The 24,490-nt window shown below is 38.3% G+C and overlaps 1 protein-coding gene across 1 annotated transcript in view; it reads right to left on the bottom strand.

Annotated features, from left to right (window-relative positions):
• Positions 1 to 24,490, bottom strand: part of si:dkey-215k6.1 (transmembrane protein 132B) — a 475,575-nt gene that overhangs the window by 27,661 nt on the left and 423,424 nt on the right. The window lies entirely within an intron of this gene.

Genomic DNA, 24,490 nt, shown 5'->3' with positions numbered 1-24,490 from the left:
GCGGTAAAAAAAAAAAAATCTATATATATACATACAGTTGTGGTCAAAACTTTACATACACTTGTGAAGAACAGAATGTCATGGCTCTCTTGAGTTTCCAGTTATTTCTACAACTCTGATTTTTCTCCGATAGAGTGATTGGAACAGATACTTCTTTGTCACAAAAAACATTCATGAAGTTTGGTTCTTTTATGACTTCATTATGGGTTAACAGAAAAAGTGATCAAATCTGTTGGGTCAAAAATATACATACAGTACATGGATCTGAAAAAGCAAATCATTGACTTGAACAAGTCAGGAAAGTCACTTGGAGCCATTTCAAAACAGCTGCAGGTCCCAAGAGCAATAGTGCAAACAATTGTTTGTAAGTATAAAGTGCATGGCACTGTTTTGTCACTGCCACGATCAGGAAGAAAACGCAAGCTATCACCTGCTGCTGAGAGAAAATTGGTCAGGAGGGAGAAGATTCAACCGAGGCTCACCAAAAAGCAGATCTGCCAAGAATTAGAAGCTGCTGGAACACAGGTGTCAGTGTCCACAGTCAAGCGTGTTTTGCATCTCCATGGACTGAGAGGCTGCCGTGCAAGAAGGAAGCCCTTGCTCCAAAAGCGGCACCTTAAGGCTCGACTGAAGTTTGCTGCTGATCACATGGACAAAGATAAGACCTTCTGGAGGAAAGTTCTGTGGTCAGACGAAACAAAAATCGAGCTGTTTGGCCACAATGCCCAGCAATATGTTTGGAGGAGAAAAGGTGAGGCCTTTAACCCCAAGTACACCATGCCTACCGTCAAGCACGGTGGTGGTAGTATTATGCTGTGGGGCTGTTTTGCTACCAATGGAACTGGTGCTTTACGGAGAGTAAATGGGATAATGAAGAAGGAGGATTACCTTCAAATTCTTCAAGATAACCTAACGTCATCAGCCCGAAGATTGGGTCTTGGGCGCAGTTGAGTGTTCCAACAGGACAATGACCCCAAACACACATCAAAAGTGGTAATGGAATGGCTAAATCAGGCTAGAATTAAGGTTTTCGAATGGCCTTCCCAAAGTCCTGATTTAAACCCCATTGAGAACTTGTTGACAATGCTGAAGAAACAAGTCCATGTCAGAAAGCCATCAAATTTAACTGAACTGCACCAATTCTGTCAAGAGGAGTGGTCAAAGATTCAACCAGAAGCTTGTGGATGGCTGCCAAAAGCGCCTAATTGAAGTGAAAATGGCCAAGGGACATGTTACCAAATATTAGCGCTGCTGTATGTATATTTTTGACCCAGCAGATTTGATCACTTTTTTCTGTTCACCTATAATAAAGTCATAAAAGAACCAGTCACCCATAAAAAAAGTCATAAAAGAACCAAACTTCATGAATGTTTTTTGTGACAAAGAAGTATCTGTTCCAATCACTCTATCAGAGAAAAATCAGAGTTGTAGAAATAACTGGAAACTCAAGAGAGCCATGACATTATGTTCTTCACAAGTGTAGCTAAACTTTTGACCACAACTGTATATACAGTATACAGTACTGGACTGTCTCAGAAAATTAGAATACACAATATTCTAATTTTTTGAGACAGTCCTGTGTATATATACAGGACTGTCTCAGGAAATTAGAATACACAATATTCTAATTTCCTGAGACAGTCAGGAAATTAGAATATTGTGTATTCTAATTTCCTGAGACAGTCCTGTATATATACACAGGACTGTCTCAAAAAATTAGAATATTGTGTATTCTAATTTCCTGAGACAGTCCAGTATATATATTTTTTTGAACAAAAGTTCCAAACATTTTACAGTACTGTATTTCCTTTTCCTCTTTTTTAAATGTTTCGGAGGATAAAACATGTATATTTATGTTTCTTTTGGAAATGTCATTGTATTTCTGGATTACGTATTTTGTTACTTTTTAGCTCTTAAAAATACAAAAATACATAAGTGCACTGCCCGACAGCTAGCTAACATCGAATGTCCTCCAATAAAACACAAGGCTTCATCTTTTCTTGTTTTTGTATGGAGTAATATGTTTATGTTTGTGAAACTGTTACAAAGAAACGTGCATGCATTCAACACAACTGCACAATACTCGCTGGTATACCAATACTGTACCATGTAGACAGTGTTTTCACGGTTTACTTAAAAAAGTGATTTAATTACTGATTACACCTCAAAAAGGTAATCTAATTACTTTACTGATTATTATCAAAGTAACTAATTTACTTTAAAGAGCATATGACACCAGAAAAAAAGTCTTAAATGGCATTATTATGTGAATTAGAATCATGTTTTGAGACGATTCGACTATATACAACAATTTAGCAAAGCGCAGATGACGAGAAATTAGTCTTTTAATCTGCCGGTTAGCCACGCCTACCATTATAGGGCTTTAGCGTCCCCAACAGGTGGATGACGTCAGCGGTAGACTGGGCTCATCGGTTTTACTATTCAGCCCATTGAGGGGGAATTGTTCAGAACGAGGAAAACGCGACGAAGAGAGCCGCAAAATGTCATTGTTTCAGTCTCTCTACTCCAATATTTTTACAGGATATTCTTTTCATCCAAGTATTTTTCCCCAATAGCTATATAAATGGCTTGAGACGGACCAGTCAGCCCGTCAAGGGGGAACTATTCATAACGAGGAAAACGGGACGAAGAGAGCGGCAAAATGTCATTGTTTCCGTCTCTTTACTTCCATATTTTTACAGGATATTCTTTTTATCCAAGTATTTTCCCCAATTGCTAAATAAATGGCATGGTCATGACAAATAACAATCTTGTGCTAAATGGAATATGAAATAATAAAAATCCATTTATTCAAGACATGGCAAAAATACTCCATAATGGTCAAAACTGTCGACTTCACCTTTACTGTCGCACCTCCCGAACGATATTTTATGACACCTAAATCGGACATGTGTCATTTCCCTTCCCCGGCTTCGGAGAATGTAAACAAACCAGAAGGAGTGACAGCTAGCCGACATGCTAACCCGAACCGAGGGATGTTTCAAAGTCTTCGAAGTGGAAAATCACACGTAACTAGCCTGGGTTATTTGACATGACGACCCGGTTGTCGATTGTCTTCGCGGATCGGCAAACCGCCCGGCGGAGAGCAATTTACAGTTCGTTCCCAGGAGGAGGGTGGCTGGAGTTGTTGTGCAGCTAACGCGCTAACAGCTAACTGCTAATGAGCATGAGGAGAGCTTTTTACATGCCTATCAATGATCAAACGTAAGTAGTCCTTTATTTAAAGGAATTTTGTAGTGTTTACTTTGTAATCACTGTATTCGTATTTGACATAATACAAAACAAGATGTTTACTCACTTCCTCGTAAGTCCAATGGTCCCACAGTAAATATCCACGGTGAATGGGAACCTTTTGAAACTCCAAAAAGGCGCATACCCCTCTCCCGCACACAGAATGATTTTTCTGCAGCCGTTTGGCTGGCGTGATGCGAAAAATAAACGTATTAATCCGCAAAATCAGCTGAATCCTTCGTCCTCATACACAACAGTACACTGTATAGTGAAGAGGACGTCTTCTACCGTACACGTCACAGCGCCCTCCTCCTCAATGCAAGACCGAAGCCGGAAGTCACTCATTTTCATGGGATTCAAAAAACTAAATAAATATAACGATCGCTTCCACACACATCCAAGCGGTCCATATCATTCAGGGGCATAAAATACCGCATGTATTATGAAATAAACATGCTTTTTCGTGTCACAGGCACTTTAAAAGTAACTTATCAGTAACTTTTTACCATTTTTTCTCCTTTTGCAGAAAATGGAAAAATGTCATTGCATGTAATTTAATTTTTCACATAAGGCTTAATCTTTGACTTAGCGGGGGTTTGATTAGTCGATAAAGTTGATTTCAACCACCATTGACTCGCACTAGCTTAGCCACTCCGGAGCCCTGAAACTAACAAATAACTGACAAACTAAAAATAATTTGTTCAAATCTACTTCACCTTTAAGATAAAGACCTAGCCGTTAAAATGTTGTCTATAAAAGTTAATAAATAATTAAATAAATGAATAAAACTTTCTTTTTCTGTGCTTGTTTTATTCCGACAGGCACGCTCAACATGACCCTTCTTTCCACAATTACGGCAATTTATTTCTTTGCACCAGCAGGTGGAGGCAAGGTGCCCCGTTTTACCACACCTAAAACAGGGACCAGCAAAATTGCTTTGAGTACTTGCCACTTGGTGAATTCTGCTATTCATGTTCAGTTGGTGAGCCTCCTTTGAAGCCATTTCCATAGCCTTACTTACATCAAAGGCTTCCTTCAATGTCAGTCCACTTTCTGAGAGTAACTTCTTTTGTGTTGTTTCATTTCTCAGTCCACATACCAATCTGTCTCTTAATGTGTCTTCTAAAACATCACCAAACTCACAATGTTCAGCCAGCTTCCACAGTGCCGCTACAAACATAGTGACAGATTCCCCCTCTTCCTGATTCCTCCTGTGAAATCGGAATATCTCTGCAATCACAAGGGGCTTGGGTGAAAAATGAGCATTAAGAGTTTCCACGATCTCCCTGTACGTTCTGCCGCCAGGTTTATCAGGTTGAAGCAAGTTTATTAGTAAATTAAAAGTCTTTGGCCCAATAACGCTAAAAAATGTGGGCACCACTTTCTCCTCCGCTATTTCGTTAGCTTCCGCGAAATAGCCAAACTGCTCAGTGTACGAGCTCCACTGTTCCACAAGCTCATCAAAAGGACCAACAGAGCCGATAACTCCCACCATAGCGTCTGGTTATACAGCACCTTCACACTCTTTTTGAAATCTCCGTTCTCGATTTACCAGTCAATCTATGTTCCTACCCTCACCTATGGTCCGAGCTGTGGGTCATGACCGACAGAACAACATCCCGGATACAAATGGCCGAAATGAGTTTTCTCTGCAGGGTGTCTGCGCTCTCCCTTAGAGATAGGGTGAGAAGCTCAGTCATCTGGGAGGGACTTGGCGTTGACTCCTCCGCATTAAGAGGAGCCAGCTGAGGTGGCTCGGGCATCTGGTTAGGATGCCTCCTGGACACCTCCCCGGAGAGGTGTTCTGGGCTTTAACTGCTGCCCCCGTGACCCAACCTCGGAGCAAGCGGATGGTATGGTATGGTACAACAAAATTAATCAAATAAACAAGAATCCTACAACTTATTTCATAACAGGTCAAAATCATTTTTTCAACAGATCATGTAACTAGCATCTTAGAGAATATGCTTTGCTTAGCCAAAACTATACCTGAGGAGGCAACGTGAATATTTAGAATTTCTTTAAACCTAAGCTTTCAAACGCTACCAACGACAACTGAGCTTGAACAGTTGACTGAACACGAACAGTGTCAAGATGTATATATATATATATATATATATATATATATATATATATATAGAGTAGGCCAAAAGTTTGGAGACACCTCAAAGGCGGATACTTTAAAGAATGTAGAATACAAAACCTGTTTTCAGTTAATTCACTTTTTTTGCTCTTCCACATGTTCGTTCATAGTTTTAATGTCTTCAGTGAGAACTAACAATAGTAGTGAAAATATATACAACACAAAAATGATGAGGTGTGTCCAAACTTTGGACTTTTTTTCCGGAGTCATCAACATGTTTTGCTCCCAGTCCCACAAAAGTAAAACTACGCCTATGGTTACAAACTCTAACTATAAAATGTACATAAAGGCTGGTTACAAACTGTAGAAGTGCTGGCTGTCTTGTCACCTGTAGGCTCTGTTTCGAGTTTTGCCGCATTGTGCTGTCATTACAAGTGGTTACTTGAATTGGATGTTGAGTTTTTAGCGGTCGACAGTCTTTTTGAGCCAGCGCAAAGTTCGCAACGTACGGAAATATTTTTGTCATCTTTATTGGACAGAAATGTGAAGTTATGGCTGTAATTCCAGTGAGCAAATGCAGCCATTTGTGGTATACCTCCTGACTTTCACTGTTAGCATTCTGACGAAGCAGCGAGGCTATGTTGTTGACCGACGAGGCAGACAGCGCTCAAACAGCATGGTAATACACGTGACGTGTTTTTTTTTTTTTCGATGAGAAAACGTGAGATGTGATGTCACTCCCAAACTCAAAAGCAATATTTTCTATTCAAATGCTCTTCGTACATGACTACAGTATTCTTCATTCTATACATTATGAGGCAACAACAAAATAGTAACGCACAGGCACTAAGGAAACTAACTTTAATCAGATTACTGGCTTGGAAAAATGAACGCGTTAGATTGCTCATTACTGAAAGAAAGTAATCAGATGATGGTTACGCGTTACTGAAAACACTGCATGTAGATGCCAAACTTCACTTGAGGCTACAAGCTATAAGTATAGGTTAGCTTCCATACAGCAGGAAATTTCGTTTATATAGCCTTTCCCCTCAAACACACAGATAGATGTAAAATACTTACAGACATAAGAGTTTGCAAGGCAGGAACGTAACAGAACCACAGATTTCTTTCTTTTTTTTCTTTTTAATTTTTTTTTTTTTTTTTTTTTTTTTTTTACAAAGCATTCTGATCAATTCAAGTCAATTTTATGGCACTTTAAAGACACCATGTAAATGTGTTATTTAGTTCATTTTGTCAACACTTATAGATTAGTCAATTTTTTCTTTTATCCCAGACAATAGTTATAGATGGTGTGATTACCTGACATGTTTCGGCGAACACTTCCGCCTTCATTAGAGAGTCACTGGGGTTGGTGTGACGCGTCTTTATCAGCGGATGGATGACGGCATGTAATTGATGATATTAATTTTAATATTCACTCACTGAACATTGCAATCCTACCTCCCTACTCTGCACCTGTGGTGTTCTCATCGCGGCTGGTGCTTGCTGCTTTATCTCCCTTGTGAGATGTTAAAGTCCAAAGTTTCCACAGTTATGCGTTGTTGTCGTATCACACGGATTGCGAATTTGCATTTTATTCATCTTGTAATCCTCTGTCGTTTCAGGCAGCGGGCTCCTTGTATTTAAAAAATTGCTGTTTTTGCTAATTATGCCCATTCTTTTACAAGCGCTTTTCTCTTTTTAATTCTTATTTTTTTCGGCTCCACACTTGCTCTTTTTATCCATGATCCAGCATAGCACCCGTTAGTAGCACATTTGGCTCAATACAGCGGGCGGAGCTGCATGTTTTTCTTCCCCCTGCACATGTCAGGATGTGTCTGCAAAAAAAAAAAAATATATATATATATATATATTTTTTTTTTAAGACAGCCCACAGGGACAGCGGTAAAAGCACGGAAGTAATACTCACTGTCATTAATAAATACCAAACAAAAAATTATAATACTGTAGTATTAAACAGTGTACAATCGGCCTTTCTGCCTGGCCGGCCCACAGGGATTTGACCCAATCCTCCCAAATAGCAACTCCAGGTCTGTCTACAAGGACAACACCAACTTGGTGATGATAATACTCACTCACCAGGAAAAGCAGTACATCATTTTCAATTAAACCCACCTGAAACCCACGAATTGTATGACCAAAAATGTAACGTAAAATGAGTGAAATGCCATTTTGCCAACTGGCTCTCCTCTAGATTTCCTGAACAGAAAAGTCAAGTGGTTCTGCATGCCTTAGATTGGCCAGTGTTTTAAGGGGACACCCGCCATTCTGAAGCTAATGCTAATGCGAAAGCTACGCTAACACTTTGATCACTCAGCACAGAACTTAAAGGCTAAAGCAGCAATGCATATTCTCTTTTGCCAAGATAAGAAAACAAATCTTACTCTGGTTCCAAACAAGCAAAATGGAACATAGCCTAATTTAAGACACATCCTAAACACAGCTGAGGAGCGTGAGGGAGAAGCGAAGCACATCTCACATGAGTGACACGACCCAAACACTGCTACGATGAAAGCTCAGGTATTCCACGTACAATATGAAAACTTTACGCATTGTGAACATATGACGGAAACGATGCCGTATTTTCGCCTCGTTGTTGTTTTGTCAGACGAAAACTGTCATTTGTCTTGTTATGTTCTAGTCTTGTAAGAAAAGTTTTTAGCTTGTCATCGTGTTGTCATCGTAATAAAAAAATTGTTCGTCGACAAAATATTTTCGTCATTGTCAGCATTGACAAAAACAACACTGGTGGCCGAGTTAATTTTAGGTACAGTATTTTGCTTGAAATCTTAAATTTGATCATAAAAGGAGAATAAAAACAGGCACTGTTTCAACTGAGCAACAAAGTATAGCAGAAAAATTACGCTATAAAAATAAAATTCATTATGAAAAAATATTAGAGAAACAGTCAAATCAAATGACTAACTCTATCTTCAATGTTTAAAATTACTTTATGTTGTACTCTTACATTCAACACCTTGAAAAATTACGTTATAAAAATAAAACTTAAAAAATAGCCAAATCAAATGATGAACTCTATTTTCAATGTTTGAAATGACTTTTTCCTGTACTTTTACGTTCAGCACCTTGAAGGTAAACAATCATTCCTAGTTAGGTTTCGTAATATTTTTAAACTGAATTGGTGTGTGCGACTTTTGCTGAGCGCGTGCTGAACAAAGTGAAAAAAAAAAAAACTTTAAAAGATCCATCCAATAATAGATACGGAGCGAACAAGTGTATTGTTTTGTGCGTGTGTGTGTTGCTGAGTGTGAGCTTTGAAGACACTGAAGAATGGATTTAATCTGGGTTGCTTTGCCACACCAACCACGATGGGAAAGGCGAGATGAGAGGAATCGAGCGGCGAAAAGCGGCGGCCTCAGCACTTCAACAAGTGTGCGGTACAGGAAGACAGAGAAGAAAAAAAACTGTCAAACTTCATCAGAAAGTACCACAAAAGCAATCGCAAAACTTTCCCCTGACTTTTTAGATCGCTTCAAAACAACTATAGTTTCTTTGTTTATCATTTTTCATACAAGAGCGAGCCACTTTCAACTACTTGAAATAGAATCAGCCAATCATGCGTGTGGGTCGGTCTTGTCACGTACTGTACAATTAGTGCTATTTACTAATTATAAAGCTAATTGAACACACCACGCATTACAGGTTAGGACTATATATGCTTACTGGGTGGGTGAGTCACTTGATTAGGTACTCCCACTCTACAACATAATGACCTCATAAAAGCCTCATAAAAGAAATACATACCAGGAGTCAACAATATAAATGGCCCGGTGGCCCGGACATACTTTTAAAACCGTCAGGGCTACCAGGATGCTCCAACCATTGACCAAGTGGGGCCAGTAAAAATAATGTGTCGATTAAAAAAAAAAAAAATCTTATTTCTAGGGCTGTCAAAAGATTAAAAATTTTAATCAAGTTAATCACAGCTTAAAAATTAGTTAATCGTAATTAATTGCAATTCAAACCATCTCTAAAATATGCCATATTTTTCTGTAAATTATTGTTGGAATGGAAAGATAAGACACAAGACGGATTTATACATTCAACATACTGTACATAAGTACTGTATTTGTTTATTATAAAAGTAAATCCACAAGATGGCATTAACATTATTAACATTCTTTCTGTTAAAGGGATCCACAGATAGAAAGACTTGTAGTTCTTAAAAGATAAACGGTAGTACAAGTTATAGTAATTTTATATTAAAACTAGGGCTGTCAAACGATTAAAATTTTTAATCGAGTTAATTATAGCTTAAAAATTAATTAATCGTAATTAATCGCAATTAATCGCAATTCAAACCATCTCTAAAATATGCCATATTTTTCTGTAAATTTTTGTTGGAATGGAAAGACACACGACGGATATATACATACAACATACTGTACACAAGTACTGTATTTGTTTATTGTAACAATAAATCCACAAATGGCATTATTAACATTCTTTCTGTTAAAGTGATCCACGGATAGAAAGACTTGTAGTTCTTAAACGATAAATATTATAGTTACAAGTTATAGTAATTTTATATTAAAACCCTTCTTCATGTTTTCGTTTTAATAAAATTTGTACAATTTTCAATCAAAAGTAGAGTTAATATAATAATTAGAAGAATAAAAATAACAATAATAAAAATAGAGTGACCAAAGTTTAAGTTTTACGTGTATTTTGCATAGCTATTTTGATATTGAATTCCAGTTCATTTTGCATTGTTGTTTAACTGTGTGTCAGAATAGGGCCTACTATAGACTGAAGTGCTTTTCTTTTTGTGAACATTTTTTTTTTTTTTTGGAGGGATAGAAATATTATTTTTGTTGTGCTTTCACTAAACGATACTTAAGTTTGTTGTGAAGGAGTTGTCGAAGCTTATGTCAATAAACGGCGCGGTCCAAAGAACGCATGTGTCCACTCGCCTTTACTGTATAACATATCTGTACATATCTTACCCAAAATACAACAAGAGACACATAATTGCCACTAAAAGAAAGAAAACGTACCGAAATATGTGTGGAGCACAAATAGCAATTTGCATTGTATTGTGAATACAGCATAAACGTCTCACAACTACTAATTCTCCCACGTTTAGAAGAAATAACATGAGTATGGAACGGCGCTGCCCCCAAGCGGCCGGTGGCATTCTCTTCACTTTTAATGTCCATAAACGGCCTCATTGTAGTCTGTTTGAGGCAATATGCGAGCGGGTCATTCAGTGCATGCGTTAATTGCGTCAAATATTTTAACGTGATTAATTTTTTAAAAATAACGCCCGTTAACGCGATAATTTTGACAGCTCTAATTAAAACCCCTCTTAATGTTTTCGTTTTAATAAAATTTGTAAAATTTTCAATCAAAAAATAAACTAATAGCTCGCCATTGTTGACGTCGCCGAGCGGTGACGTGTTATGGGCTCCCTGCTATTCTTCCACAGTGTCTTTAACTACGTAAGGTAGTGATTGAAATACTCCACAAGGTGTCAATGGTGAGTTTTAAATTACTTAGAAATCAAGCCAATGGGTGCGTTTTGTCCCTCGACTGACGCTGTAGTTCCCTGTTTCCATTGTACTTCACGGTCATTTGAGCACTGCCTTCACAACGTACGAGACCACAGATAGTTTGTATATTGTGACTAAATATTGTTTTATGTGTATTTTGCATAGCTATTTTGATTGGGAATGAACATATATTTTTTTGAGAGATAGGAATATTATTTTTGTTGTGCTTTCACTAAATGATACTTTTTATGTGTGTTGTGAAGGAGTTGCCGAAGCTTATGCCAATAAACGGCGCGGTTCATTGAACGCCTGTGTCTACTTGCTTTTCTCTGCCTCTTAGCTATCAATGTGCAAAAAAACTGCGTCATTGTAATCTGTATGAGGCAATGCATGAGCGGGTCATTCCGCGCATGCGATAAATGCGTCAAATACTTTTAACGCGATTAATTTTAAAAAATAGTTACCGCCCGTTAACGCGATACATTTGACAGCACTACTTATTTCACTTTAATTCCCAGTGGTTCCGTGTTTTGATGACGTTACGCTATCCCGATCAAAGACAACCTTACAGTCTATGCAGCAGCCGTTGCTCTCCGTGGGGCGTAAACACACCTCGTTTGCACGCTCGCACCTGCATGAAAGCGCGCAACCTAATAACTGCTGCTGATTGATTGTCTGTATCTCAGTACCCATCTAACGTTATATGACAAGAGACATGTGTCTGAAACCCTCAGCACCCGGCCAAGCACCGGGGAAAAAATACCACTCAAGAAAGAGGAAGCATATCCGCTTTTATTGCGGGGTTTTTTGGCTATAAAGACCAGAAAGCCGTCAAATAACACCGATACCAAACTGACTACTTGGCTTTGTCAAACAATAGACCATTCAAACAAGCAACAAGGGGTTTCACTCTGGATAGCTGCAATTAGCATCTTGAATATTTGCAAATCCAGGGCTCCCTGGGCTTTGACAAACACGGAGGAACACGGAGAAGGCCAGTCGCCGTGTTGTACAATATGAATGACTTTGCAGCACTGTGTGCATCTGTGTTGTATCAGGCATGCACCAGAAGGCAGGGGAGACGGGTGGACTTCTTGGTGGGTCTTGCAAAGGAATTGGCTCACTCGCATGTGGGCGCAAAGAAGGCGCAGAAGGAAAAGTTGCTTCGGCAACAACCTCCAACACTTAGCCCCGGGGAAACGGCGAAGTTTGATATCTCACCACATAAAAAATGTTTTTGTTTTTTTTCAGGACACCGTCCCTTGTATATGTAGTTTGTTTTGTTGTCTTTCTCACAAACTGTCTTTATTGTTTCTTCAGCCATCGATCTTTAGCAATATGACAATTATAGCTCCATACATACAAGAAACAGTGCAACCAAATATTCAGAGGGATTGAGACAGCTGTTCTTTCTCAATGCTGTACTGTCAGATAGTCCTCCACAAACAGGCAGCCCTGCCCTGTAAGCACTCAAGATGCTAATTGGAGCAATCCAACCCTGTGGTTTTGCGAGTGTGAATGGCAATGACAAATTAGGACCTCAATGCTCACAAAACATATGCTGATGAGAGTCAGATGACCCTTCTCTGGATAAAAAAAGTGATTTGTATCAACCGATTCATCCCTGGTAGTTCTAGTGACACACACAAATTAGCGCTTTTCTTTAGGTCCTTAGTAAATTTATTGATTACATATCCACATATTGAAGGACAAAAGCACTTTTTTGTAGTTTTTGAAGTTTAAATCCCCTCCCAGATTATACCCTCCTTGTCGATTTGAAAACAAAACTTATATATTTCCAGGCAATGCATTTTTCCGTGCCTTGAACATGATTATGGCCGTTTTAAATTTTACCAAATCTAGGAGTTTTAACTCCTTGGATTCCAAGAACAGTTTGTTGGTATGTTCAAGGTATCTAGCCTTGTGCACTATTCTTATTGGCTTTCTGTGAAGTAACACAAGTGCCTGTAAATTGCTGGGATATGTATTGCCCCAAGCCTCCACACAGTAGCTGAGGTATGGCATTACAAATGAAAAGAACAAGATATGGCGTGCTTTATCATTTAAAAAGGATTTAGTTTTGTTCAGTAGTTTGCTGGTGTGTCTTCAATGCCAAGCTTGGCTGCACGTCGACCGTAAGTGAACACCTAAAGCTCTGTCACCCAGTTTTAATTTTGGAGGACAACAGGAGACAACAAGTTGGTAGATCGTAAGTCCATCTAACTAACTAACGACATGTTTTGTTGAAGTTGCTAAGCCTGTGAGTCCATTTATCGCATGGTAAATAAAAACGAGGGCGGTAATTTTCACAGCTGCGTTTTATCGCTGGATGCGTGCGTGCGTGCATGCATTTGTGCATGAGTGTTGATGGCATATGAGACTCCAGTTCCTTTCCACAGATTTTTATTGGTCATCAACACGCCGTAGAATTAAAGTTCAGACATTCAAAATAAGATTAAACACTGTAAATGTTAGCATTGCTAAATTGAGGCTAGTGGAGAAAAAAAGACAACCTACTTCAGCCTGCTATAGAACATTGGCAGTCTTCTCCAAAACGCAAACTTGCGATTAAAGGTGACGCTTCAATCATGAAAAATCGCTGGATAACAGCATTTGCAAACGAAATAAATAAATAAATAAATAAATAAATAAATAAATAAATAAATAAATAAATAAATAAATCTATGACACCACATGCAATGACGAAAAGTCCTTTTTTTGCGGAGTTTAAAACGGTTAGCAGTTTAGTGAATTTACTTCCGGTGAACATAAAAAACAAAAAAAAAATCAGGTCTTGTTTGTCCTATAAATAACGATTTCTGGTGTTAATCCTATATTTCTGGTGTTAATCCCACATACTTTAAAATTCTGATTCTACACTAACAATAGCTTTAAAATGACACAATTTATGAAAAATCTGATTGTCAATGAATAATTATGATAATACTATTCGATATAGTAGCAAAGTATAATATTAATGCTAGATATATTTTTTTCATTCTTTTGAACTAGTTAATGCTATCAGCATTTGACCTCATTGTTTATTTGTGATTAATTATTGTTATTTATATGTTTATTTTGTGGCGAGTTAGGAAAGGAGTCGCAGGCGGAGTATCAAACAAAGGCGCTAAACCGCGTTGTTTATTTAACATGTGTGCAGCAACAAATATTAGCTGTATCTCTGTGACATGCAAGCCGCGGAAGAACACACTACTTCCGGCTGTTCCCTCAACAAAATAAGTCCACACGGAAACCACGCAACGCACCAACATAAGTTCCGCCGGTGAATTCTGTTAACACTCGCTACAATTTGCACTTAAATAAATAATTTAAGTGTTCCAAAATGTTTTTGTGAATTATTACATTTCAAAAAAATTCATTGCCAAATTTCTATAAAAAAAAAAAAAAAAAAAAAAACATACCCACCCCACAAAAAAGCATATATTAGATTAGCAAAATAAAATAGTTGGATGACTAACCGGGAGAAAATTTGTCATTTGGAACAGCCCTGGAATAATCAGCCACTCACGTTAGAGTCACCACTGAAAAAAATCAAAGCATAGCGTTGGAAGAGGAACTCGTCAAAGATGGCTTTCATCCCAGGAAATGATCTTTATTGAGAGAGAAAGACTTTCAAAACTGTAGGACAACAAGGTGTTCCTCTTCAAAAAAAATCTAATCCATTTTTGTCCAGAAAGATTGTCGCATGGATTTCATGCACAAGTAAAGGTAAAGCCATAAAGTTATTTATTTTGGTTTGGAAGTTAAATTAGAATTATATACAGCATATATATTTTTATTTGTGTTTTGAATACAGTGCAGTGTCGTTCATTGCACAGAGCTTGACTGTCGCCGTTCAGGTGAACCCGGGCAAGCCCATTTAGCCTCAATGTGGGTAGGCCAAGCACTTTGTAAAATGCACACATTTATTTGACGGTATTCGCTACCCTCCCCCCTTGGAGGCCACACATTCGTCTGCGTTTGTGCTCCTTGCATGGCACTCATCCATCTCGCTCGGTCTCGCTTTTCTTCCGGCCGCATTTCCCCTCCGTGGCCCGTGGGAGAGCCCATCCATCAGGCTTTGGGGAGGCTCTCATCCAATCAGGATGCTCCGCCACGTGACGGGGGCGGACCCTGAGGGGGCAGGATAACCAGCCCGCTGATGGGATTATACCGCCTGCCTGTCCGTCATTTGAAAGGGGCCACGCCAGGGCCAATCGCCTCCGAGGCACAGTTTCAAATACATGAATTCCACTTCTGACAGCAAATACCTTTACCTTACAGGCAACAATACAGTATATAATTAACTTTCTGTGAATCTCATTAATGACTAAAAAAATGGGTGAGATTAGAATCCCACTTCTGGCCCCTTTGGGGTAGCCACTATGAAAACACTTATAACAGACTTTGCTTATCACCATGTCTTTTACAAAAGTACAAAAAATGTGCATGAGATTTGAATGTCACTTCTAACATCTAGTAACTTTACTGGTGTGTTTAAAAAAAAAGTTGTTGTGGGTTTGGTTTCGACTCCCACTTCCAACACTACATAGAGTAAATACTTAAAGCAACTACATAACTTTTCAGTTTTGGTCGATTTTAGCGACGCAGGTGGACAAAGGCGGGAGAGTTTTGCCTTACAGAAGACTGCGTTTCCCATGAGGACCATCGCACAGTGTCGTAAAATCCTGATCTCCTGGTCGCCTGCAGACATTTCTGTTTCCAGTGGCTGCGTGAAGGATGAATAGTGATAGGGTAATGAATTCAGTTGTCGATAAACAATAGCTTATGTCGATGTTGAAAATAAGAACCTTTAATTTTGTACCGTATTCCCCCCGTATTTAATATAATCTTTTGTTTGGTTTCAAGTTCAATCCAAAATTTAGCACTAATAGGGCAACCATAAAATAAATGAATCGCCAACCTGAACAGTTTGTACAACATGAGCGTTGCTGTGACGTCATCAGCGGGCACAGGGCCCTGTGCAGATCATGCAACCCGATTGGATTATGTACCTACACTGTCTTTATAATGAATGGGGAAAGGGCGAAGTGATGTACTATGCCGTAAAGCAGTCAGCAAAATTGTAGTTTTTTTGTGTGGGAGGGTTCCTGCCACCCTCCTCAAAGTTGATTAGTGCCGGTGAAAGTGATACAGACCCCCTAATGCCATAACAGAGGTGGCATTCAACTAGTTGTCAGTCAACATATCATCACAAATGTTATGGAAATATTTTATAAAGGTTGAAAAGTTACCTAGTGTTGCTTTAAAAACAACTTTTATGGAACTTCAACATGAAATTAAAAAAAAACCTTGCAAAGTCAGACATCAGCTGCGTAACATTCTACCAAAACAGGGTTCTTGCACCATTTTAAAAGTCAAATTTAATGTTTTTAACATTTTTATGACCTTAAAAATAAAATTCAAGACCAAAATAATGTCACAACAATTTCTGACGAAGAAAAAAAAAATTATTTCACTTTAAACATAGAACTGCTGATGACTTTGATCCCCATTGTTCCAAACAAAAATGTCTTTTTGCAAGACCAGGCACTGTTGTTATTTTCACCAGGGCCCCACCACTTCTTAAATAAACCAATTTCCATCTATTTTTATTACATTTACGCTTCCCCATCTCTGCATTTTCCCACTCACCTCTACAACTGCGAATAACCAGGAAATGGTGTCATCGCGATAACTCAAGTCGCTGACGTACGCTGAGGTTGCGGACAACGTACCGTATGACATATATTAATCCCAAACTTTGGTATTTAGTGCACGGCCATGAATAAGACAAATACACATATTTAGAAATGTTATGGTACACTACAGTGATTTCCCTGGCATTAAATGCATCGTCTGAAAATGTAATATCTAATGCAATTTGACATTAAATATGGGCGTCTGTGGCGCAGTTGGTAGCTTGAGTTGTCCTCGGACGGAAAGGTCAGCGGTTCGATTCCCGATTATGACTGCCCACTGTCGAAGTGCCTGTCGGCACGGCACTGAACCCTAACTTTCCCCCAATGGGTTGGCAGAGTCTTGTATGGAAACAGCACCATTGGTGTGTGTGTGTGGGTGGGTGTGTGTGGGTGTGTGTGAAAGGGTAAATGTGTGCTAATGTAAAGCGCTTTGGGCATTGTAACAATGTAGATAAAGCGCAATATAAGAACTTTAAGACCTATATTATCTGGATTCTGAATTCAATACATGTTGGGACTCTGCAATAGTCAAAATATAAGCACACAAGTATAATATATGCAGTGGTATGAAAAAGTATCTGAACCTTTTGGAATTTCTCACATTTCTGCATAAAAACAGCATCAAATGGGATCTGATCTTTGTCCAAATCACAAACACAAAATATTCAATGTGATGGTTCACTTACTTATTTCTCCCCCTTCTGTCATTGTTTGAAAACTTATAATTGTTTAGGCGATTTTAGTTAAAGCAGACAGTTTTTTCATCTGTGTGATTTTGACAAAGATCAGATCACATTTGATGGTGATTTTATGCAGAAATGTGAGAAATTCCAAAAGGTTTAGATACTTTTTCATACCACTTATGAGAGTGATGAAATTGGGTTCTCTGCCTTATATTTCATAGGTCAGATTGTTGATGCCTGAGTTTTACAGAGAAGATAAGGAAGGTCCTGACTTTGAGCTGTGAATAAAAGTTTGTTTAAAAAAAATTGTTATACTGTATATTGTCATATACAAAGTACAAAATGCTTCCGATAAATGCGCATCTGTTCCGGGTATTGAATGGCACATCTTTGTACGAAAACAAAACAAATGTGCAAAAACTGTGACAAAATTGTGAGAAGCAAGCTGTATTAAAACTACCTCTCAGGAAAACCGAGGTTCCACTGTCTTAAGTTACATATCGTGCAACAATGATAAAAATGCGCGACATTAAAAATAAAAAATAAAAAACAGCTACATCTAAATGCTAATCTGAGAAAGTTTTAGCCTTGAAGTGGACTTTCATGTCAACTCTTGTCCCAAGTTGACTCCAAGTGCCATGAAGTTGCTCAGGGATTGTGCTGCGCTGCAGCATGCTGGGGGAAAATTCTTCAGTGCCCTCTTCTTCTATTGTATTTAAGTCTTGAAAAATACAATCTACTTCTTCGTATTAGCTTCAAAAGCTTCCACTCTTTTGGCTCTTTGTCAGGCCCGTCTAGTGGGCTTAAATAAAAGGTGTGCGTGTGTCTGCATGTGTGCGTATGCGCGTGTGTGTGAATTAGCAGCCTTATTAGCATAGGGATATAAGTCAACACTGGCCCCAATATGTCTGTTTGCGTGGCCTCACAGCGTGTGTGTGTGTTAAGTTTTTACTTTACACATGTCTGGTGTGTGTCTGTGAGTGTGTGTTTTATCACGCGTTATTTAAATGAGACAAAGACATCAAAGAACGCGGAATAATATTTGGAGTTAAAGCAAGTCACAGCTGACTTTATAGTCACGAAAGTTTAAGACGTTGAAGCACGTTCACATGGCCAGTGACTTCACAGAAGACTACTTCCTTCCTTTTCAGATTAAAACCTAATGAGGTGCATTCAACTTCTGTATGCTGTATAGACATACAGATACACAGTCAATTGGCAGTGTATCAAATACTTGTTCTCCCCACTGTATACACACGCAAAACTAGACCTCCTTAAAACTAGTTAAATTCCCTGATTTAAAGTGTAAATCTACTAGAAATAATTGAAAATACCCGCCAGGGTTTAAAGTAAATTTTACTCAGATTTCTTGAAATTGGAAAAATAGCTAGCTAAAGATAGGTTTAACAGACTTATATGTATATAGATACCCATACATACAGTTAGGGTGACCTCCTTTCCCAGGAAAGTCAGGAGACATTGACTCAAGTGTTCCCTGGATCATCCCTTGGGCCTCTTTCCAGTGTGTCATACCTGGAACACCTCATCAGGAAGACATCCTTATCAGACGCTTGAGCCACCTCATCTAGCTACTCTCAATATGGAGGAAACCAGGCTCAACTCTGAATCCCTTTCGGTCATCAAAGGGAGAACTTGAAAACCTGATGGAGAAACCTCACTTTGGCCATTTCTTGTACTTCAAAAGTATTATTGGTATATTGTATATACCGTATGTACATGTACGAACATACAGTATACTATACTGGACTGCTATACTGGACTGACTGTCTCAGGAAATTAGAATATTGTGTATTCTAATTTCCTGAGACAGTCCTGTATATATACACAGGACTGTCTCAAAAAATTAGAATATTGTGTATTCTAATTTCCTGAGACAGTCCAGTATATGTGCATGAGTGTATATATCTTTCTTTATTATTTGGTTGGCCTTCGCAGATGTCTGGCTTCATTACAAATGCCACAAGTTCATGCAAAGCTCAGTCCTTCGTTAGTACCCTCCTCCCAAACGGCCTCCCTCTCACAGCTCGCCTGAGGGGCTATTAACATCGGAGGTTGTGGCGGTGCCCCATGCACCGGCCTGAGCAGTCTGGGGTGCCGCTTAATGTTGACATCCGCTTACAGCTCGCTGTGCGGCCATTGTGTGTCAAACATGTCAAATGTGAACGAGTTAGCCAAGTAATCACTGCTACCAGCGGTGCCGGCAAATCAAGTCCACTGTCGCAGCTCATTACAGGAACAACACTCACTTGAAGTGAGGAGTCTTAACGCTCACCGCCCTCACCCAGCAATATCTACAGGCGCATTATTACAGTTTGAAGAAAAAATAAATCAAAACAAATATTGTTTTCTGACACTTCAGCATTTAATCAGGGACATTACAGTTAGCTCAACACTCACGACAAACTGTGCTTTAAAGAGAAAAAAATTAACGAGTTTAAAATAAAAATATGGCAAATCAAATGAAAGGAAAATAAATGAACGTATGACATAAAATATAAAGATACATTTTTAAAAATCATTAATACCAAAATAGAAAAATATGTAATAAATGTCCTGTTTATGAAAGTAAATTGAAACTATTGAAATGATGCTATTTAATATGAGTATGAAATACCATTATAAAATGCCATTATTTCATGAGCGGACAGTAATTTCAAAACATATGATGAAGGTACAATACTGGTATTATGAAAAAAAAGACTAATAATACAAAATGGGGCACCATCACCAAATACCAAGTAATACAATGTTTTTACATGGAAATGCATTTATTTATACTGTATTTTTTAACCAGTAAACAACTTAAAGGGAACCATGGATAGAAAGACATGTAGTTCTTAAAAGATAAATGTTAGAAGGAGCTAAAATAAATTAATATTAAAACCCCTCTTAATCTTTCTGTTTTAAAACCATATGTAAAACTAGTAGGTCACCATTGTTGTGGACGTCGCATGGCGGTAATGTCACATGGCCATGCTGCCGAACTTCCACAGTGTCACTCTTTAATTACATAAACATGGTCAGTTCTGCCCTTGCAATTTCCTATTTTTTTATTTGTCTGCTGCTCTGGTTTTTGGATTCATCTACCATGTGCAGGTATTTGAGTCCATTATTGTTATTTTGATCCCGACCTGCTATCACGTGTCCGTGATAGCAGGTCGAGATCCCTTTTCACGATCGCATGTTTTTTTTGTGTGTTGAATAAACCCTTGTACGCAGTCCCTCTATTATTGTTGTCTGATTTATGGTCAAGCCTCGCTTCCGTGGACCGTTTGTTCTTTTTCATCTGAGGAATAGATACACAATACACATGTAATCAATGTAGGACAAAAATAACATGGTCCTTATGGTGTTTCTTTAATGTTGCCAAAAGTGTGATCTTGAACACTCCCTTATTGCCGTAATAGCGCAGAGTAGAATAAAAAGAGAATCACGTTTGCTCACAATGTTTCTCACATGCTTTAAGTACAAATAAAGTACACGGCAGTCCTCTTAGATCTCAACGTGTAAAATAAGGCGTCATTATAATCTGTTGGGCAGAAAATGATACGAATAGCCAGCAGTCAAACTAAGTTTAATATAGTTATTCATTTGTTTTCTGTGTCGCTTATTCACTGGGAAGTAAGCATCTGATAAATCTGATATTTCTGAGAAAACTGGCAGGATGATCAACAATCTGGACAGCGCTTTTACGTGACAAAAATAAGGTAAGACAGCATTCTCTCGTGAATGAGCGTCTGTTGAGAGGCAAACTGCATCAATGTTTTAGTGTACTGTGATGCACAGGCTATCTGCAAAAAGAATCAAACTGCTGTGCTTCACAGTATACCCTGATCATATGTAAATCACACGACAGCTCTGGATGCTAATTATCTCCATAATATCGGAATATGTTGGATCACACAATAGTTTAGCATGAAGATCTACAAACAGAGCAGGAGAGTGCAAGCGGAAGATAATGGATGGATGGATGGATGGATCGACAGGGCTGTCCTACTTATTAATGTTACGCTTGGGTTCAAATTGGAAGGGCAGAAACGGGCACGTTTATGTAGTTAAAGAGTGACACTGGAATTCCGGCAGCGTGGCCATGTGACATCACGGCCCTGCGACGTCAACAACAATGGGGACCTACTAGTTTTACAAACTAATTTTACAAATTTTATTAAAATGACATTAAGAGGGGTTTTAATATAAAATTATTATTATTATACAACTATTATAACATTTATCATTTTATTATTCATAGTTCCCTTTAAAACTAAACATGAAACAACATTTTTAAACAGGGACAAACATACAAAAACACAGCATGAAATCAATAAAAAACTTACTGAAATGAAATAAATAGAATCAAAACAGATTATGTAAAATAAAAAATTTAAAAAATATTCAAGTGGGAAAAAAAATTACCATATTTTTCGGAGTATAAGTCGCCTTTTTTTTTTATAGTTTGGCTGGGGGTGCGACTCATACTCAGGAGCGACTTATGTGTCAAATTATTAACACATTATGATATAATTTCACATGTTATTTTGGCGTTTTGGAGTGACACTAATGGTTTGGTAAATTTGTTAGCATGTTGTTTATGCTATAGTTATCTGAATAACTCTTAACAGCTATGGCCACGTTCACGTTCTGGCTTTGGCAATTGTATTATTGACTTTTTTATATTGAAATGCATGCTTTTAGTTTGTGGCACTTTCACGCTAAGTGGGGGCGCACTCGCACTTGTTTACGCGAAGAAGAGCGCTCACACGACAGAAGAAGACGGACAGCTACGCAGCATCTGAGCAAGTGGGCGAGAGAGAGAGAGAGAGAGAGAGAGAGAGAGAGAGAGAGAGAGAGAGAGAGAGAGAGAGAGAGAGAGAAACACGGCTGTGAACCTACGTTAATTGTTTATGCTTGTAAAATCTCTCTACATAGGCGACACCTGTGTGTATCTTTTCTGTTGTTGTTGTGTGTTTTCCGCCCGCGATCGGACACTTAGAGCCAGTTGTGTGGTTGTTTGAACGATGTGCTAATGCTAGCGAACGCATGCTAACCGTTTGTGTCATTGCTGTAATAGCAGCTAATTATCATTTATTTATGTTGATGCGAACCTGTTTGGTATCGAGGATGAAAGTGATTTGCATTATTTCTATTTTTAGTTACACTCTTCAAATGATGGTGTCATAACGACGGCCAAAAATAAAGTCAACAAATTATACGGACGTCCAGCATCGTTATTTGGGAGTTTAGCTCGCGAATATACTGTCTTGGTGAGAACAGTATTTCGTTGTTCATGCACTGTACACTTATTCAGCATATTGTTCTCTATTGTATTTTTATATTAAATTGCCTTTCAAGCTCTGTTCTATGTGTTGGATTTTATCAAGTATATTTCCCCCAAAAATGCATCTTATTCTCTGGTGCGACTTACCAGTATATGTTTTTTTCCTCTTAGTTGGGCATTTTTGGCTGTTATGACTTATACTCAGTTGACTTATATACAGACTTATAGTCCAAAAAATACTGTATTTGTATTTTTTTTTTCTTCTTTTACCCAAAATACACTGGTACCTCTACATAGGAAGTTAATTTGTTTCAGGACTTTGTAAGTCATAAAGGTTGTATGTCGAGCAGGCTTTTCCCATAACAATACATTATAATTCCATTAATTTATTCCACAGCCCGAAAACCAACACAAAATCTTTCATAAATACTGCTGGTACTATTTCAAATGTCAATTACACGAAGCAAAACAAATAAATTTAAAAAAAAATGCTGTATCTGAACGCAAGGCGTGGCTGACGTGACAGTGAGATACGTGTGGTTGAGATTTTACTTTCTCTTTTAATGTTCTGTTGTTCTAACAGTCGGCGATTTGTGTTGCACAAGTTCTGAAATAAATTATTTAAATCCTGACACAGCTGTCGATTTCTTTGGCGGTATTACCGCAATAATAATTGTCACCTTGACTTACTGCAGTGCTTCTCAATTATTTTCTGTTACGCCCCCCTCCCCCAGAAAAACATAAACGTTCCGCCCCCCCCCTTGTCTTTAAAATTCTTATTATTATTATAAGTTCACCTCTGCATAACATTGTGTCCTTTTTAAATATTAAAGTGTAAAAAAAATTCAAATTGATTAGCAACATTAAAACTCCTTCTAGCCTAATGTATCACATTTGATACACTCAGAATTTCATTATTTTGAGACTAATTTAGAATTTTGAAATTTAAAAAAAAATGATGGATGCAAGTGAACACATGCATCTGCAGGTTCCATGAGAAAAAAAATCTGGATTTAGCAAGGGTTATAGATATTAGAGCGCTTATTACACATATTCATTTTGATTTGTCTTTTTCCACAAATTTGAAAAAAGTACCATTAGGACCTTATTTTTTAAGTTTTGGGATTCTCTGACAATTGCTTCATGTTGCAGGCATTAAGGAGTTAACTCATGAGGACAATATGCCAAACAATTAGACCGAAAAAACAAAAATTAATAGAACAAAAACGACAGTGTCATTGGACAGAGGGATGGTTTTTATTTTTGCTGCAGGCGGCGGGGCCGGATGTATGGGGGGGCCGGAGGGGGCACGGCCCACCCAGACGTGAGTCGTGCCCACCCAATAAAAATGTCGGGAATATCTATTGTAGTGTCACACTGGATATAGAGAACGCACGGAGAGTTGGTCTCACCTACTTTTTTATTGCACGATTAACGGTTACTGTTGGCCGCAACCACGCTGTTGTGAATTCCCTGCTGTGAGGGCTGGACAGCGAACTGCCTCGCTTTGGGACAACTGCGTAATTGCACATGTGCAGAGTATTCTAAAAAGACCGCAGTTGAGGAAAAAAAGTTTGTCCTCGGCCGATAAGTAAGTTATAATGTTCTCCACGTATACTGCAATCATATATGTGATGCTTGTGCTTGTATCAGTACTCTTTATTATTGTTTGTAGTTCGTGGCACGTTAGCTCCGCTCGTAGCATCCCATTGCTAACGTAGCATTCTATTGCTAACGTTGTGCCTAGAGCGTGATGTTATATGTACAAGTTGCACTGTATTGGATCGCTAAGGGTACATCCCGAAATTGATCCCATTCAATGTTCAGATTTGAGATCGCTGTCCATTGTGATGGTACTTTTCTGATTCATTTAGCTAACGAGTGCTTAGCTTGCAGCTATAGCAGCCCTCTTGTTTGTGGGAATTGCCATTTATTATTGA

This window comes from Corythoichthys intestinalis, chromosome 3 (genome assembly GCF_030265065.1).
Source record: "Corythoichthys intestinalis isolate RoL2023-P3 chromosome 3, ASM3026506v1, whole genome shotgun sequence".
Lineage (NCBI taxonomy): Eukaryota > Metazoa > Chordata > Actinopteri > Syngnathiformes > Syngnathidae > Corythoichthys > Corythoichthys intestinalis.
The sequence above is the reverse complement of the archived record's forward strand: the minus strand, read 5'-3'. Positions and strand labels throughout refer to the sequence as shown.